Source organism: Melanaphis sacchari, unplaced genomic scaffold, assembly GCF_002803265.2.
Source record: "Melanaphis sacchari strain LSU unplaced genomic scaffold, SCAv2.0 Contig19_pilon_pilon, whole genome shotgun sequence".
Classification (NCBI taxonomy): domain Eukaryota; kingdom Metazoa; phylum Arthropoda; class Insecta; order Hemiptera; family Aphididae; genus Melanaphis; species Melanaphis sacchari.
Genome location: NW_020270975.1, coordinates 1,017,802 through 1,037,364, shown reverse-complemented (window position 1 = coordinate 1,037,364; position 19,563 = coordinate 1,017,802).

The following is a 19,563-nucleotide window of genomic DNA, read 5'->3' as shown; positions in this document are numbered from 1 at the left end:
AAAAATTACACACGAGTCCGCTATTGGGAAACGAAAAATACATTAGCTAAGTTCTATAGGCTTATACGCTTAATGCAGAGGCGATTGACATAATACGATTTTTAACTTTACCTGTAAAATGTATCGACACAGACTCAAGTTTAAAATTGGAAGTAAAATGATTTTTTTTTTTAATTTGACGAGAATCAGTTAATATTTAAACGCGGACACAATAATAAGAATAATATATTTTAAACTTCACGGGACTCAATTAGTGTGTTTACATCTAGAAAACCCGGGACTCGATTTGATGTAATAAGTCTTATCGATGCGACCCAGTTCGGTCAGTTCGTGCGCGGCATTCATATTTCCAGTGCGTTGAAAACAGATCACCCTGTACACCGCAAAACAAAAACCGTCAAGATTCGGTCTCGTTTGAAATTTTCGTTTATTATATTATATTATATTATTTGCATACAATGGTTCCGCGTGTATATAATATGTATATATTATATAGTACGCTCTTGCCGAAATAATAGTAATAACAACGTGTATACACACACATACACACATCTATCTATCTATCTATAATACCTATCCGTAAAGTGTATAGCTGAAAGGTACCTAACGTAATGTCGTCTTATAGCATCGCGCGTGCACATGTCATGTAGGTATATTAATACTCACGACGACGAAGTCAAGTCGGGGGACGTGATATAATAAACCGCGTCAGTCGCCCGCGGGGAGGAGGTTACGCGCGTTATCATTCCGATCGTCTACACGCGCAATGATAATAATAATAATAATTACTATTATTATTATTATTATTACTATAATCATATCTATAGTAATAAAATATACCTATGCGAGCCGATATCAGCTCGCCGCTCTGTTGTCCGACGACGAGAAATCGCACCGTCGCGGTCACCCGTTAAACATAATTCATCATATTTTTATTACTTCTTTGCATACGCCGCCGCTACAAAGTCGCATATTATCGTATTATATCATATCATCGTATAGAGGCGAATGGCATGAGATTTCAGAGCCCGGAGTGACGCGAAATAAAAATCGAGTCGTATGGCAGTTGCATGCATCGCATATTACGCGTCGACAGATAGTATAATTACATAATGTTTCGTGTGTGTACGTTTACTACACCTAATATAATATAATATTATGTGGGTACGTGAGTGTGAGTTTTAAGGAGATGGATTCCATAGACGGTAAATTGGATTTAAATTTTTCCGAGCCGAAGAAAGCACGTATACCGCGCGCACGCGTAATACGACGCGTGTCCGGTTATTAAAAATACGAACAAATACGCGTCTTATTTTATTCGTCTGTACCTATTAATATCATCTTCAACTTCCGCGCTAAAAGCGCGTATTGAATTTCCGAGCTTACATTAGTGCATAGTTATATTGTAGTTTCACGTTTCACGTGGTATCGTGATGAACGGTCTTGCCTTTAGCATGAAAAAATGTGCAACGTAATTCAGCCACAAAATGCTTTAACCCTACGTCCCTATACCCATCTCCGACGACAGATTTCCTTCTTACAATTTTATTTACTTGGGGTCACTTATTGTTGAGATATTTTCATTGATAAGCACGATTAATTATTGTCAATTTAAAAACCATCAATGCGGTGACTGTTGTGCTGCAGAAAATCGAAACGCGATTTATCTTAAGGTACTCATTAAACATATAAATCGATCAGAAAACAAAAGAAAAGTTTACAGTTGAAGGATTTTGAATTATAAAATAATAAAGAAACGATAAAAAAAAAAAGTCTTCCAGAAAATCTAATTAATTAAATAAAACTGTGTAGATCGACTTTTGCCGTCACGGCAAAGTCGTTAATTAAATGCTATAGGGACAATATTTTTTATTTACACGTCTTCCACAAGTATCGTTTGGCTAAGTCTGCAGTTCGTTTCTATGTCTTTGCGGTGTTATGTTCATGTTTGATGTTTAATTGAATCATTAATTAAATCATCTACGTACATTATATATAGTGTCTATACAATTTAGTCGACATGTATGCATTATTACCGCGTGTAATCGTTACATTTATCATGAAGTCTTGTTTAGACGTGTGTTTGCCGTTTTTGAATAATATGTGAATTTGAAAGCGTACCGATTGGACGGTACAATATAACAGAACATCAATAATTATTATTGGTTGTTATATTTCACGTTTTAGACGCACACGAGCAACGTACCCGACGTGTATTCATAATAGAACATAATAGAAACCAATGAGTTGACTTGTTCGTAGTGAGTGTATGTTATTACTTACTTACCTTACTCAAACGTACAGTTATGTACACAAGTATAATATAGATACATGACGTACACTTTACGGTGTACACAAATACACAACAAAGCGTAGGTATATGTACGTACGCACGTAACACTAAACTTGTTAGTATCCTGAAAATTATTGCTATTATTATTGTTATTATTATTTTCGCCAATGTGATTTATCATTTTACTGTAACGCCGTTACAGAATACATTAATTTAATATTAAATTGCGAAAAAAATTATACGGTTACAACATACACCGGACCTTATGGCTAAACGCATCCTATATGCTTTATTAACTTAATAACTTACACAATCTATGTACTTTTAACACGATCAAGTGGTATATTTCCGCGTTGAGGGTACTGTGATAGTTGAATTATTGTTAAAATATAACTACTATCCCACAGACCTGTGATTTTGATTCATGTGTGCAGATTTATTCAATCGATCACGTCAATAATATACACGTGCATATCTGAGACTACAAGGGAGGGGGTTTGATTTACCCAAACATTTGATTAGCTGTGATATGATAATAACGATATTTTTAATCTTAGCTTATTCCTTATTGTTGAACATTTATATACACATTGGCAGGAAATTAAGAAGTTTAATTTAAGTCCTATGTAACTACTTAAAAAATGAAAAGTAGCAGTATTTTGCACTTAAAGAATATTTGTACTTATATTTTTCTTATTTTCGTGGTATTTAAAAGATTCATTATAAAATTCCGTTAATATTAATTTCAATCGATTTTCATCATCAGAATTTTTAAGATATAGGTACGTAAGTCTTACGTAGGTTGAAAATTAATTCTCATTGGGGTTGCTATAGTTAAAGGCAATGCAGATAGTATTTGGATTTTGAAGTAATTTAAAAATTTAAGGGAAAATAGTGTACTATTTATATGATATATATATACATATATACATAATCTATGGGGTGAGGTTGATATCCTGCGATACCACTTCGAGTTTTTGAAATTGAATCACTTTAATTGTGTTTTTCATTTTATCTTAAATTTTGGTTTGCTATCATCAGTTCATTTCTATTTTTTTTAATTAGCTATGCATTTATATTGCATTATAACATTTGAAATTTAAACACTATTATATCATAACAATAGTCAATAACTGTAATACATAAATATTATAATTTTCGATTACAGATTTAAATTGCCTATTTATACGTTATCTTAAATCTGATATATTGTGTTTGATACTAATAAATACTTTCTTTTTTTTTTTGTATAGGTACTTTCAAAAAAAGCAAATACATATTATTCTATATTATTGCTCATTTTAGTATAGACGATAAATAACAATAAACCTACGTTCAACGATTGCGTAATTTTGTAACATCAAATTATATGTATAATGTAAATAAGTATATTAGCAAGTAATAAGCCAAAATAGAAAATGCAATTATTTTTTAATTATATCGATGACCATTATTTTAATGCAACACTTTATTTGCGGATATTTGCAGCATCATTCCCAATAACTAATCAAAACAAAAATAATTTTCTTTTTCAATATCTGTACTTTTAACATTTTTGATTATAAATTAGGTAACTATTTTAGAAAATAATTACCCGATCAGTATAATGATCTGTAACAAGAATTCACATCCTAAACCTACTTTAATTTTTTATTTATTATATTTGTGATGTTTCAACATACTACATAATATATGTTACTATACACGTTTGATAGTTTTTAATATAGTAAAAATGATACCAACAACAAATTTAATAAATTATTTGTTCAATTAATGACAATAAATATTAGATTAAATATAATATATGAGCTAAAGTTTGTGTGCAAGTTGTAAGAGTTATAAGTGTCATTCGAAGAAAATAAATCTTGTGACAGACAATTCAGTCTACGACAGACGTTTAGACCCTAAACCTTTTACCACCCAAATTAATGTTTCTGTATGTTCGTAGTGTAGTAGGCATGACATTTTTTAATCGATGCTTTGCTTCTTATTACTCGAAAGTAATTAGTAATTTATTATTATTACTATTGATTTACGTTAAGTTAGACACCTATATAATAATACAAGATAAACACACGATGATTTAATAGCATGTCATAGCTCAATACCATGAAATAATATCGTAGATGTAAACATTGAGAATCTGCAATCTCTATGTATAGTCTATACGAACATAATTCTATATTTATGTACACGAAACATAAGATAACGATGAATTTAAAGTTTGGGATATCATCGTGTCTAGATTGTATAATTGGATTTTGTACCAATACCTATATATTTTTTACAACCCACGGTTCGATGGATTAATGTAATAAATATTCGTGTGATTTTTAGTATTTTATTACATCGAAATAGGAAAATATATACATTTAACATTGATTAAAATTTTTTATACAATTTAAATTACCGCCTGTATTATTACACGTTTTGCGCATAAACAAAAATGCATTATAATAATTATATTATATAATTTAAATAATTATTATTTTAAAATTTTTTTTTTGAAATCGATTTTGTGTAATTTAAAATTTTTGCATATTTTGAAATTTTTCCAATAGCATTTGTGTATAAATGCATGCTTATTTCACACGTAGCACTGTAGCAAATTTTTAGTGCACTAAATAATTTCAATTCACAGCCATGCATTAATGCCATGAAAGTGATACATACGTATTATAGGTGCGTCGTGTTAAACGCTGAAATAGACAATGTGAATAATTGCAGTATTTCACCTGCCACATGTTACTTATAAGTAATAACTAATAATATATAAAATATCCATATGTACAATAGACGATTCAGGTTCGGTTAATCAGTTTACGCTTTATAATAATTAACAGGCAACTACCGCACTTCATTTTTTAAAACGTTGTTACCACAGTCAACTATGTTTACGCATGTTCAGCGGTTTATTTTTAACACCTAGTTTAGTTTTAAAACTGTTTGAAAAACGTCATTAACGTAAATATTTTCATGCGTTATGAAGGCATCTATTACATTATATAGTTGTAAGCCATTAAGCACCTATACGCGTTATGAGTATTTCGTAAGTCAATAGGTACTATTATAATTATACATATGTGGTATGCGAGTGTGTTAAAATCGGCATTACTGTATATATGATTATATATTTTAGGTGTTCGCAAACTGAATTGGTAGGTTATATACAATAAAAAAACATTGGGCCTTTTCTTTAAGAGAAATGCGATAAATTTTGCTAGTAAAATCTATATTTACTGTTATTAAACGAATAATGGTACCGCAGTCCGCAGGTTTTAAAACCGTCTATACATTTTTTCAATGTTAGTATCCGAGGCCATTTTTTAAAATGAAATTTTAAATTAATATTTAGTTTTTTTTTAAAAAAAAGAAGACTCTTAAATGAGGTTAAAAATGGGTACCTATTTAAAATTAATCTTATTGAACCAGATTGCAAATTTCCAACATCAATTTTTTTGTCTTTTTTGATGTATAGAACTAGATTCACAGTTGGTTTCATTTAAACATGATGTGCTAGAGGGTGTGCTAATAAATTAGATTCATTATTCGAATTTTTTTTAATTTATCCGGTTGAGATTTTGGAAAGTTAAAATATCAAACTCACGTTGTTTATTGTGAGTACAAGTCTCACAACTCGTAATACAATTAAGAGTTGATGTTTTAAGTTTAAAGTTTTAACACTGGCTACTCAATGGAAAACTTCTATCTAAATGCTCGTTACAAAATCGTAACTATCAATCAGTATTCAGTGTATACCGCTTGCCGTAATACACTAATATACCGTCATAGTAATTACTTCAGATATCGTAAGTCGGAACAGGTTGTTAATTGTATTGGGTTTTTACATAAATATCAAAGATAATGATTTTTCCTATTAACGAAATAATAGACGCTAAATACATCGAGTTTCGTATATTATTTCTAGAAACCTATTTTATCATGGCGTAATATACTTAACCTATTATCATTGTTGTTATGTAATATTAACATAGCTCAATTATTTTAATTTTACTTTAAATTTACAATACGAAATTCATGTATGGATTGCTTGGACCTTAAACGTTCACATAATACATACCTATTGAATATACTGTTTAGGAACTAAGTAGTACATTTTATAATTTTCTTTCATAAAAAACCTGAAATTTGTTGAAAAACTTTAAAAAAATTGTTGGGGGCTATAGATATTTTTGGGGGTTAAGCTCCCTAAGCTCCCTCAATTTACGCCTATGAAAATGGACTCTTTTTTAGAGTAATAGTGATGACTGATGACTATTCTGGTTGCACTAGCATATATAATGATTAATTTTATTGATGTGCATAGCGTAGGACATCAATTTTAAAAAAATCGAACGAAATGAAAATTAATTTAAGTCTTGATTCCTGTGAATCGTAACACAGAATACTATATTATAGTATTATACTCATTTATTTATTTTATATTTTTTATATAAATAGTTGTCCATAATAAATATGAGTGTTACTATTCGAATACACATACAATTTTTTTTATTTATATTTAATCTTATTGTGTATATTATATATAGAAACAAAAAATTGTTTCCATGCGTAAAATTGAGCGAATCAAAACATTTAACAACAAATATCGGATGTCGAATGGTAAGACAAATACGACAGGTTGAAGGTGATTTATATGCACCTTAGTTGAAGTTTTTTATTCTATTGATATTATTCGCGATGTTTTATAGTTAACTCTAATCGTTCAAATGTTCAATATTATATTTGCTTAGAAATTATTGTCTTGTACTATTCCATAGCAAATTTGAGATTTTGGTAGATGAGCAATGACGAGAAATGCATATACATAATTGTAAGCGTTGATGGACGATTATTGAATAGATGACGATAGCTATGGACGATGATCAACTACAAATCGTGAACATTAATCGGAGTATGTACACAGATTTCATGCGATAACCCAAAAAGTAAAAGCAATTTAAAATGTGTTAAATTTATTGGTATATTTAAAGTGTGACGTACTCAGCAAGTAAATTGTATAATATTATAACAACATAAGTAAATATAAATTATTTTGCGAGAAGATTAGAGAAGTTGAACTCGAAAATATTATACCCCGAAGGATTATGAATTAACGAACATAACTATATTCTAACATCTGTTAGTTGTTCAAAAAACTATAAACGATTGATCATTCAAAATCTTGACCTTTAATTTAGAAAATAATAGATTAGCTGTACAATATTATTGGTATCTTTGTGTAGTTTCATCTTAACGTAAACAAATTAAAATACTTATTGACTGAACGAATAAGGCTATTATGGTGCACTATAAAAGCACATAGAAAAATATTTAATGTAGGATAGTATTTCTAGAAAAAAATAAAAATGTATGTTAATACATTTTTATAGTTTTATTAGAACAAGATAACATCAAAGCCGTTATGAAAAAAAGATTTAAAAAAATCTTGATTTTATTGTTTTAAAGTTATTAATTGTGGGCAAATATTTATGCCATCAACCATTAATCTTATTTTCCGAGATTGAATTGCATACTTGTACAAATCCGTTCCACGTTAGAATGTAATAAATTCGACCTTTATTAAGCTGTAAAAACGTGTGCAGTGTGAACTTTAATATTATTTAAATATAATATACTGTACTCAACTGGTGTCGAGAGTATATTCTTACCGATCTGGTCTGAAGGTGAATGCATCACGTCGACGTACGGCGTGACTATAATATGATTACGGACACAATTTTAATCGAGATCATAATATAGTTCGCCACAACGACCGTTACTGCCACGGACTGATCTCTCACCACAGTTGTAGGTACGCTTTTGTATTGAACTTTTGATTTGACAAGACTGTAGTAGTCATACCAATACATAGTCGTTAAATCCAAACGCGGGTTATCCGGGTATTAATATATTTTTGAAAGAGCGTTTTGGTATGAAAAATTGATAGAGGAAAAAAATCTCGGGATAAATAAATCGCAGCGAAAAACATGATATCATCATAACAGTATTAGGTATACAGTCATACAGACATAATTATAACTCATTTTTTAACATTGCGACACATTTTGGGTTGGTTTTTTTTTTTTTTTTAATGAAAACATTAATAATACGAGCGCAACGATAAACTATAATTCGTGTTGTGATTTTTAGATTCGGTCCATTTACATCAATACAGACCGAGGTAGGAATACAATAATAAGCGCGAGTGTCTCAGTTTAATATGGGTTCACTTGTATGTAGGACGACATGGTTTTAGCTATTATATTAAATTATTAAACATTTAATATTGGTAATGAGATTTGGGTTCGGACCGCATTCCTTGAACCGCGTGCACTCCGCGGTGTATTATGATGCGATATTGTAATGTGTAACGGAGAAGAATTATTTTCGGCCTCGGAGTCCACGCGATATCATTCACAATAAACATGCTGCACAGCTAATGTATGAATCGTAATTATTATTTATTATTGAACGTACAATAATGCATATACCTCTAAGTGTCCCTTCCCGGCATTTCCTAATTATGTTATACTATGATGACGGCCGAACCGAATGAATTCTAGGTTGGTCAATATTAGTACCAACTTCGTAAATCTCTTAGTAATTTCTCATTAAACTCGGTTTTTTCTTATGTTTCCATGAAAATTGTACATTCTGTGTTGTTCGTTTTCCAAACGAAACGAACTCACCGAATACGACGACTATGTATTTCGTCACACGATCAACGCGATGCGTTCGAGTACAAAACGATTTATAATAATATCGTGTCATGATGATCATTATATTAAATGTATAAACGTGTATTGTGTATATTATTTGCACCAGGTCATAAGAAGCTTGTTAGATTTATACTTTGGTAAAGTAACACGGCGGAATTCATCTTGCGAAAAAAAATATTCTACTCAAAAATCACCACGGTATGTACTATATTATATGAACAATAATAATTAACAACAGGATAAATTTAATATACCTACATATGACTATATGACTATATGAGTATTATTTTCTACGATACGAATGATACGATTAATCGAACCTATTAGTTTTCAACAATAAATACGGTTCTATGATGTAATTTAATATAATATGTTAATGATTACTAACCTTTTTAACGGTATAGAAAATTATTTATTATTATCAAACAGTAATCGAATGAATTAAATTATTTACGCATCGTATTATATAACAATAACAATACTTTATGGATTTTTAAACGTTTTAATATTCTATATATTAGTGATTTTATTTTTAATATAGGTAGTATATATATTACATAAATTAGTATATTATAACAGAATATTATACATAGGTACCTAAGATGATATTTTATTGATAATTTGTAACCAAACCTATACATAACATTCACCTCCGCAGCCGTCGATTTAATTAATTATCATAGTTTTTAAATTATAGGTATCTAAAACGTTTTTACTCTCATAATGAGTTTGAAATTATGCAACGCTTGTTTTAAATAATTTGTTATAATACGATACGCCACGCGTTACTTATATTAATGCCCGATTATAAAAAAATATATACGGTAAATATGAAAACAAATCGATATTTTACATTATAACATGCTTAAGTATAATTAAACATATTTAGTAATAATATTATTTATGTAATAATAATAATTAAAGCGATAATTTTTAATTTAGTAGCGCATAACAGTATACAAGTGTATGTTTATAGTAGTAGTTGCGTAGGAGTATTCCTGATAGGTGTAGTATTCAAAATAATAATAATATACGATTTAATTATCGCAATATAATATTATAATATAAGACATGCGCCATGAAAAATGTGAAACTTAGCAGTTGCGTGTTTGTAGATGCGCACGCATATATATTGTACGATTTACGCATCGTATTTATTTTGCTTTTTATTTACTACTATACGCGACGTTAATTATATAAGTATATAATGTATAAAAACGTCATTACTTTCGGTTTTTAATTTTTTTTTTCGATTTAACGAAAACGTTACACCACCCATGATTCTGACACATTATAAGATATATTATATAGGTATAACAGGATGGACACAGTAGTATAGTTTTAAGCACCGGCTATAGATATCTATACTGTATTTATTTAATATCGCGATATTGTATTGTACTTAATTATTGATTTAAACTTAAGACTAATAAATATATAATCGTTGATAAATAACAAATATTATAAACAACATAAAAACAACTGATTGAAACGGAACTATTTGATAAGGGATTAGTATTTTTTATTTACCGTATAAGTTTTGATACAATACAATTTGTATTATACAAATCTGAAGTACCTACTTAATAAATTGGTGCTTTATCATTTTTATTTTAATGCTCTGATGTTTACGGTATTTGGGTACATATCTTGATTATGATTTTATGTTAGTTAATATGTAGGTACATATTTTGCTATCAGAGAATGTGATGTTTTTTATTTATTTTAATTTTTATTTATTATACATTTTTAAACTGTTATTTTAATAAAAAAAAATATTCCCCTTTGGAGATTTTACGTCTTACGTCTCTCGATACTTATTATTTTAATATTGCATACATTTTAAAATTTTTCGATGAAGATGACGTAGTTATAAAAGTTAGAAATATAAAATACTTAAAATTTAAAAAAATAATGGTTGAAAACGAGAAAAATGTTTCTAAATCTAAATATTATTATTATACATGTGATATGGAAATAATTGAATTTATGTATACTATAATATTTTGTTATTGATTAACGTGGTTATAAAACCAGAGACTATTCGTCTCGCCACCAGCAAGGTCCGGTAAATGACTGCCCCACGCGTTTGAAGATTTTTCATGCACCCACAATTACCTATATATGTATATATACATCGGTATACTATCATTATTATTTTTATTATATACCGCACACCATGGCCACACGCGATCATCATAATAATATTTTATTACACATACAAATGAAATGTACAGATAGATGTTACACCTATATGGATATTAACTCGAGCCGCTAAGACAACATATGATCGTAAACGAGTTATTTAATATACTGTTATAACATTATTCAATAATCGTAAAAATAATAATACTTAATATCAAAACGTAATACCAAAGCACTGAATACCTATTTGCTTGTAACGCGAATCACGCGCGTGCTAGTATATAATTTACACTTTTTCGATAAATCGTTTTATTTTATACATACATACGTATTGAGTACGTATAGAACGTGTATACAGTAGTGTACACATATTATTATATCATTATACGATCGTTATGTCGGATATTCATTGCAACTATATACACGAATCTCGTCTTAGTCAATAATATATTTGACAGCTATGAAGTATGGATATATATTATAAATTATTCTCTCAATAAAGTTCCAATGGAAATTTTAACCCTTCCAGAATTTTAGTCTATTAATATTTTATTATTAGCATTATATTTTATAGTTTAATAAAAATATGTCACACTATTAATTGTCATTGGACAAAATAAATAAATAAATAAGTAGCTAAATATGTATCAGAGTTTTATATTTTATCGAATTATGAAAATATTTTTAAATGTTCCCATAACTTTTTTAAATAAACATTTAGCATTCTGAATCTTCAACGTTATGTGAAATATCTTTTTCCACGCTGTAAAGAATATATACATATACAAAATACGCATATTATGTACAGTTAACAATAAAAGAAGACGAATTTTCTTAATCATTGTAGTTATAGGTATTATCAGTGTTGGTGGTGTATATTTAATAATGCGTAAACATCACAAATATAATAAAATTAATAGAATTAAACTTTTCTTAACACAATACCGTATTAGCGTAAATTTGCATGATCTATTTACATTTTGTACACTAAAAGTCTAAAATACTAAAAGCGTTTCCTCTTTATTACTCCCCCCCTCTCAATATGATAAAACCACTTGTTTCGTATTTTTTCTACGTCAATAATAATCATATGTAATTAGTAAGAATTTGCGCGATCTATTTCGTTTCAATTTAAATCCAATCTAAATTTCATATTATATTTATATTGCACACATTGTTTTGCAAAACCGACAAGGTTCATATGGCATACAAATGTAAGGAATACAAATTATATGATATAAATTTTTTACCTCATTGATAGAAATCAAGATACCAATAATTAGTTATGCGTTGTTATATAGATAAAATAATATTATTTTAAAATGTTGCATAAAATCGTATATTTTAGTTAACAGCATCAATACACAACATATTTTAGCATGAAATAAATTTCATGACTGAAAGAATAGTATATAATATTATGTTTAGTTCAAAAATTATCGTCGAAAATAAAACAAGTAAATTATAGATAAAGTCATTTACAGTGTTTAGATATCATAAGTATAAAATAATATTTAAAAATCTTTTAAATATATTAATAAAAATATAAAGCTGCCATGTGACTCCTATGTATAAATTTAAACAAATACGTTGTAGTCATACTGAATATACTTTTAAAGTCTCAAACCCTTTTGATTGTATTGTTCTGCAATATATCTTCCAGATTTTTACAAAAATTGTGCGTTGTACAATGCATCTAATAATCGTATACAATTTAAATTTGCATCATGAAACTATAAAGTACAAAAATAAATGGAATTCATTTTACGCGATACATAAAAAAAAAAGAAATCAAGATATTAGCGTGTGTGTAGTAGAGTGCTTTTATTCAGTGAGGTCATAGAGTGGATAATAATATTGTCTAAAATTGATGTATTTTATATTTTTATCTTAAAGTTTTATCCACTAGTAAATGAGGTTAGAAAATAAAATTGATGTAACGTTACAAACATTTTAAGAATGCGTCTAACATATTATTATATATTCTTGCATAATACTATATTGTATAGAAAAATTTTAATAATATTACAATAATATTTTCGAATGTTAATTGGCATATAACTTCAGAATAGGTACACGGAAAACGACTCACTCGTCGTTTTGCCTGCAGTAATCTGCATTATATTATATTTTTTATTCGTGCGTTACTCGCTATACCTGTTATCTATATTTAAATGTATCAATTTTAATACAATTTCTGACGCATACGATATTCAACACGAAACCGTATACCATACTATTAGTGTTATTATATTAACGATTTGTTAGCGATGTAGAGAGGAATTGACCGAAACATTAATATAATATATAATAGCACTCAATACAGTGTATACCCGCGGCGCCGCTCGGTGTTATTTTAAATAAATTCCCGTAGAGCGAGCGCGCAAATCGAATTATGCATGCACGCGTGCGGGACGATTTTATTAGGTAAAGGACACTCGTCAAATTAAAAGTAGATAAGGAAAATAGAATAAAAAAATTCAACGATGGGAAGAAAATATAATAATATAGAATATATTGTATGTATAGTGCGAGAGCACGATCGCCTTGGCAAATTCTCCTCCACCTATTACTTACGTCGCCATCGCCGCCGTCGTTAATGACGAGATTAATGTCCACGCGAGACGTCTCATTAAACTGCGTTCTCCTCAGGTGTATAACGTTACATATAAGAATTATTATCACAATAAGCCTATATATAAACTACAGTCTACAACAGACGTTTGATAACATAAATGGGTACCTACGCGATGCTCGCGTGCGCGTTAGGTCATTTTAACGTTATAATTATTACGAAGCTGGATCTTTGTCATTGGCGTGAAAAAATATTTTTTAATAGTATAAAGTGGTAACATAAGTATTAATAAAACTCAAAATTATGTGAAAAACCACAATAAATTTTTTCTTGATCTTCGACAAAGACAAAAAAAATAATTTAGAGAATAGAAAATTAAAAAATAATTTTGTTAGAAAAATTCCAAAACATTCAACATTAATAACATACCTAGATATCAAATTTACTCATGTAATATATTTGCACACATTGTATTAACATTATACATAGGACTTGCAGTATAATGTGTACTGCATATATGTGCGAGTTTTATACATAACTGAAAATCGTATTAAAAATTGCAATGCGTTTTTTTATTAATCTCTCTTTAGCTACATAAACAATAATACACGTGCTATTATTTTTTAAGCATGTTACTGACTACTGTGTTAAGTTAAAAAAATATGAGTACTTTAATTTTATTTAAAGAACATGTTTCTGCTAGCTCACTAAGTGTTAAATTTAAATAGTTGAATGCATTGATTTTACTGCATACAGGACTCACATAATATTTTAAATTCCTTAAAAAAATTTAATAAAAAAATAATATAATTTTTAGGTCAAATCTTAGCCAATAAATGTTGTTAAAAGTGTGTATGTAAGATAATTATTATATTAGTGCTGGTGTTCGAGAGGTAATATAAAACTGTACATCGATTCCATGTTAGTTGACGGCTGATGTAGTGATGACGCGGTCGTTAAATAAATCCAAGACCCGTTTTATTGAAAAACAAGATTACGTGATATAATATAGTAAAAATATATTTAATTTTAAATTTAAAGTAGGTCGAATAAATTTTTTTTATTTTCTAAAAAAGATCAAAAATTCACCCAAATAAGAGAAAATTCCGAAAAAATTAAAATTACTTATCTATTGAAACAGTTTACAAATCACATGTAGCTTAAATTTTTTATTTTCTAAAAAAAAAAAAAAACAAATGTAATTGTATTGAAATCCAAAGAATTATCTAATAAACTAGTACTTTTTTTTTTAAATTTGATAGATATTATTTGAATTCAGTGGATAATATACAAACTAAAGAGTAACCTTATGTCTTAGTTCCTGTATAACGAAAACAAAATTGGAAATTTAGTTATTGTTGAAATTGAAACAAGGTATATGAAGTTATAAAATAGTCGAAATAATAAAGTATAATTATTATTAATTTATCTTAACTGCATAATGAAACTATACGATTTTGAGTTTCCTATGCCATATAATGCCATTTTTTATATGTATACAGTTTGTAAAAGTTATTCATCATTACGTTGTAGAATTGCAATTACATAAAAATCTAATAAAAAAAAAAAAAAATAATAAGAAGATAATAAAATTTTGAAAAACAACTTTTATTTCATGTATAAATCAAATAATAAATAATATAATAAACTAATACAATATTTTTGGCGTAATGTATGTAATTTCAATATACCTATTCAAGGCAAATCTGGAAAGTTAAGTTAAATTAATAAAGTACCAAAAGTTAGTATAAATAGCCGATTTATTGTCTATTGTCTATTGTATAACAAATAATAACTGTTAATTCATAATAATTAATAACATTTCTGGATTTATTGTTATGCATAATCTGTTGTATGTATGAGTACACTTTTGGTGATGGCGGGAGAGTTTAAAAGTAAGAAATTGTTTAACAAACAATATACGATTAAGACGATTATTTTTGACTGATTTTAAAAATATACGCAATATTTATCAAACAATAATTTTATTTTAGTGAGATTGTGTTATGGTTATTAATTTATTATATTAGAGATTATTTTATTATAATTGTCAGCAATTTTTAAACAAACAAGAAAAATATGTATATTTTATGACATACCTACTAAAATTTTTCATAGGATATATTTACAAGTATATATTAATGATAAATTATAATTAATTTAAGAATATTTAGAATATCTACAACTAATTTGACATAAATTCGTCTTTTTTATATTTACGTAAGGAATGAGATAAATTATTAGTCAGTTAGTAGTATACAATTTTAACTAGCTAGTTTAATAAGTACGAAATAAATTTAAAATAAATATCACTCATGTTGGATTCAGACGATGACGTATATGTTTCCAACATCGATCAGAAATAGATAGTGAACACAAAAGAATTAATTCGCAAATATTGAAAAAAAAATGTGATTAAAAATAAAAGCACAGCAAGTACACACTCTAGGTATATCATTATCGATAGTGTTAACTATTGTTAATTAATATGCACAATATATATATATATATATATATGGATTTTACATAATATTATAGTTTATAGGCTAATATATTTAACATAATTAAAAAATTGAATCTTTGTGTAATAATAAAAATTATAATTACATAGTTAAGTTATTAAAAAGTTTTCAGTTTTAATTTAAATATTTCTATTTTTTTCTTTTAACTAAATAATTAGGCAACGGATTAAGTATAAAATATTTTTTTTATATTACTCTGATAATTTAAAACCGTTTTTAATGCCTGGGGGCCGTTTTAGCATAAAATAAAAATAAATTAGTTTTTTTAATCGGAGTCGTTTGTCTTAATTAATCAATGTAGGTAAAATAAATATTATACAGCATTACACTTTGATAGTTATTTCTAAACCAATATTATATTTAATTATTCATGAGTTTAGTTAAAATATATATACATGGTTGGTTAGTGTTAGTAATCATCCATCTTCCAAGGTGAACTCGATAAACTCGAATCAATATTTTTTGTAAAGTACTTATATTTTGTCATTATTTAAACCAAAAAAAAATAATAATAATAATAAATATTTTCACCATGTAAACCAAAAGTAAAAAAAATAATTTATCAAGAAGAAATATAGTAATTTATTAATATATTTCTATTGAAGTTTATTTTTTGTAGTATCTATAATAGTTATGGATAGTTATAGATAAAACAAAATGTTCAAAATGTCGTGATATGAAACAAATTATATACTCCTGTACGTGTAATGTTAAATTGAAACCTTGTAGTGTATCAGTGTATTTTTGTTGTAATTAAAAAACCGTTGTATAGTATTTATTACATTTTTACACTTCAAAATAGTGATTTCAAATAATAACGAATCGTTGTCGGAGTTTTTTTATTTATTTAAATGAGCAGAAACAAATTAAAATAATATTTATAGCCGATTTTCAAACTGTTGCAAATAATATCCCATAAATTCTTCAAATAAGTATCAAACAAAGTAGATGTGTATACATATAATAATACAATATTGAGATCGGAGTGGATTACAAAATAAATATTTCAATAGCCAAAATTTTTCAAGTTTAATTCGATATGACTAATGGATGATTTATTGTTAATATTTATTAAATTATCTTCTAAAATATGTTATGCCATAAAAAACATTTTTTTAATCAACGAACTTATTTATGTATTCGTCGTATGTAGGTAGTAGTATCCCCATAGGCATTACCATTTTTAAAATAAGCAAATGAGTGATAACTTATAGGTATCGAATCAAATAGGTAAATTTTAAGGACGTTTGAAAAATTCATTTTCATATTAAGAATGTTAATTGGCAAAAAATTATATCACAATTGCACTAATTCTCATTCTCGCTACAGCAATAGATGTTTATCATACATATTAAATATTATTTGAGTGAGTTGAGTAATTTATTTTTATTTTACACATTATTAATTTCCTTGGTAACACTTAAACAATAAATATTCGCTGTTAATTATTGCGGTGACTGTGGATCGACTATTAATGATAATAATATATATTATTATTATTGGACAAAACATATTATAGAACAGTTATTTTTATAGTATCTAATAATTATAACTTGAATTTATAAGGATTACAATGACTTCAAAAACCATAATACCTAACTAATATTAATATTAACATTTTATGTTAGAATATTTGTTTGATTATTATAAGAACTAAACTAAGTTTTACTTCCATTTTATATTTTATGTAAAACTATCAAGTATTAAGGATTATTATTTTCAGTACATAAAATTAAATAACTCAGAAATTATACTCGTTTAAATTTCGATTTATTAGATGTGTCAAAGTTTACAAAAAAAGAATAATGTGTTTAGTGTGAATAGTAAAAAAAATGTGATTTTGTTTAAAAAAAAAAGAAGTTTTCATTACCAATTACCATGTGAGAAAAAATCCTCTAAATTATTATAAACCCTTAAATGATACAAAAACAATATATAAGTAGGTGAAAAAATTATTTTTAGATAAACCTATATAGCTGTTAACTGTATACTTAAAGGTTAAGAATTTTGAAAATTAGAATTTAAATAAATTTGTTATTAAAGATTATAACTGATATGAGTGGGAGGATGGAGAATATGCACTTATTGCAAATCTTCGCCGATATGTCATATTTTTCAAACACATCGTTTATATTTGTTTTGATTTCATAAAATTGTAGCTGCAGATGCGTATTAATAATGGTACTGTGGTTGAAAAGTAGGTAGTATATAGGTAGTATACGACTCAATATCTCAATACCACGAGAGTATAATATATAAACATATTTTATTTTATATGATTTATATGGACATTAAATTACTCTGTTATAAGTCCATACATATGCCACTATGGGTGATAGTTCCGACAGACGGTTAATATAGGTGTATAATGTATGATACAGTACTTTTCCGATCATTATTACGAGGTATGTAATTGCAAGACTGGCCGTCGGTGCGCGCGTTTATATAAAAATATATAATAATATTGCTTGTTGTAATCGCTTTTTTTTATTCCTTGTAATTATTATGATGATAATTTTAACTGTATGTCCAACAATACAAAACGTTTGTACCAATACATTTCTCGAGACATGTACCCGGTGAACATTGATATTAATATTACAAGTGACGTATGTATATAACCGTGGTAACTATACGTGTAATACGCAATATGTATATTATGCAGACGTATACAATTATTCTAGTTCAATGTACAAAACAGTGCTTAAACGGTATCTCAGAATTGCTAGATCTGAGTAACTTGTTATATAGATTATCAGTTGTCACGAATAATAATATTCGTATATTACATAGTCATTACATTACAGTTAGAACGACGACAATAATATTATAATCACAAACTGGTATTACATTATTACAACATATATTATAGTATTGGCGTCATCATATCGATAGGGAAATTACTATTTAATTAAACAATATTATTTATTGTTAATAAATCTTCAATCATTATGATACAAATATTTATCACGCAATAAAATATCTATATGCACAATAAATATATTTTAAAAGTATTAAATGTTATATTTTTGCTTTTTAGGGCGTTATTACCAAATAAAATTAATAAATAAATAAATGTTAAACACATTTATTATACATGGAATTAAAAAGTTAAAGCTATATATAGACTATATAGATATTTGTGGAACACAATATTTTTTTCAGTGATGTACTTAAAATTTTTTTTTTACAATAAACAACATTTTTTTATAATAAACTGTAAATAAAATATAAATATACCTAAGTATTTTTTAAGTATAAAATATGTTCAACTGCACAAAATATCAATGAAATAATGCCTCGCCT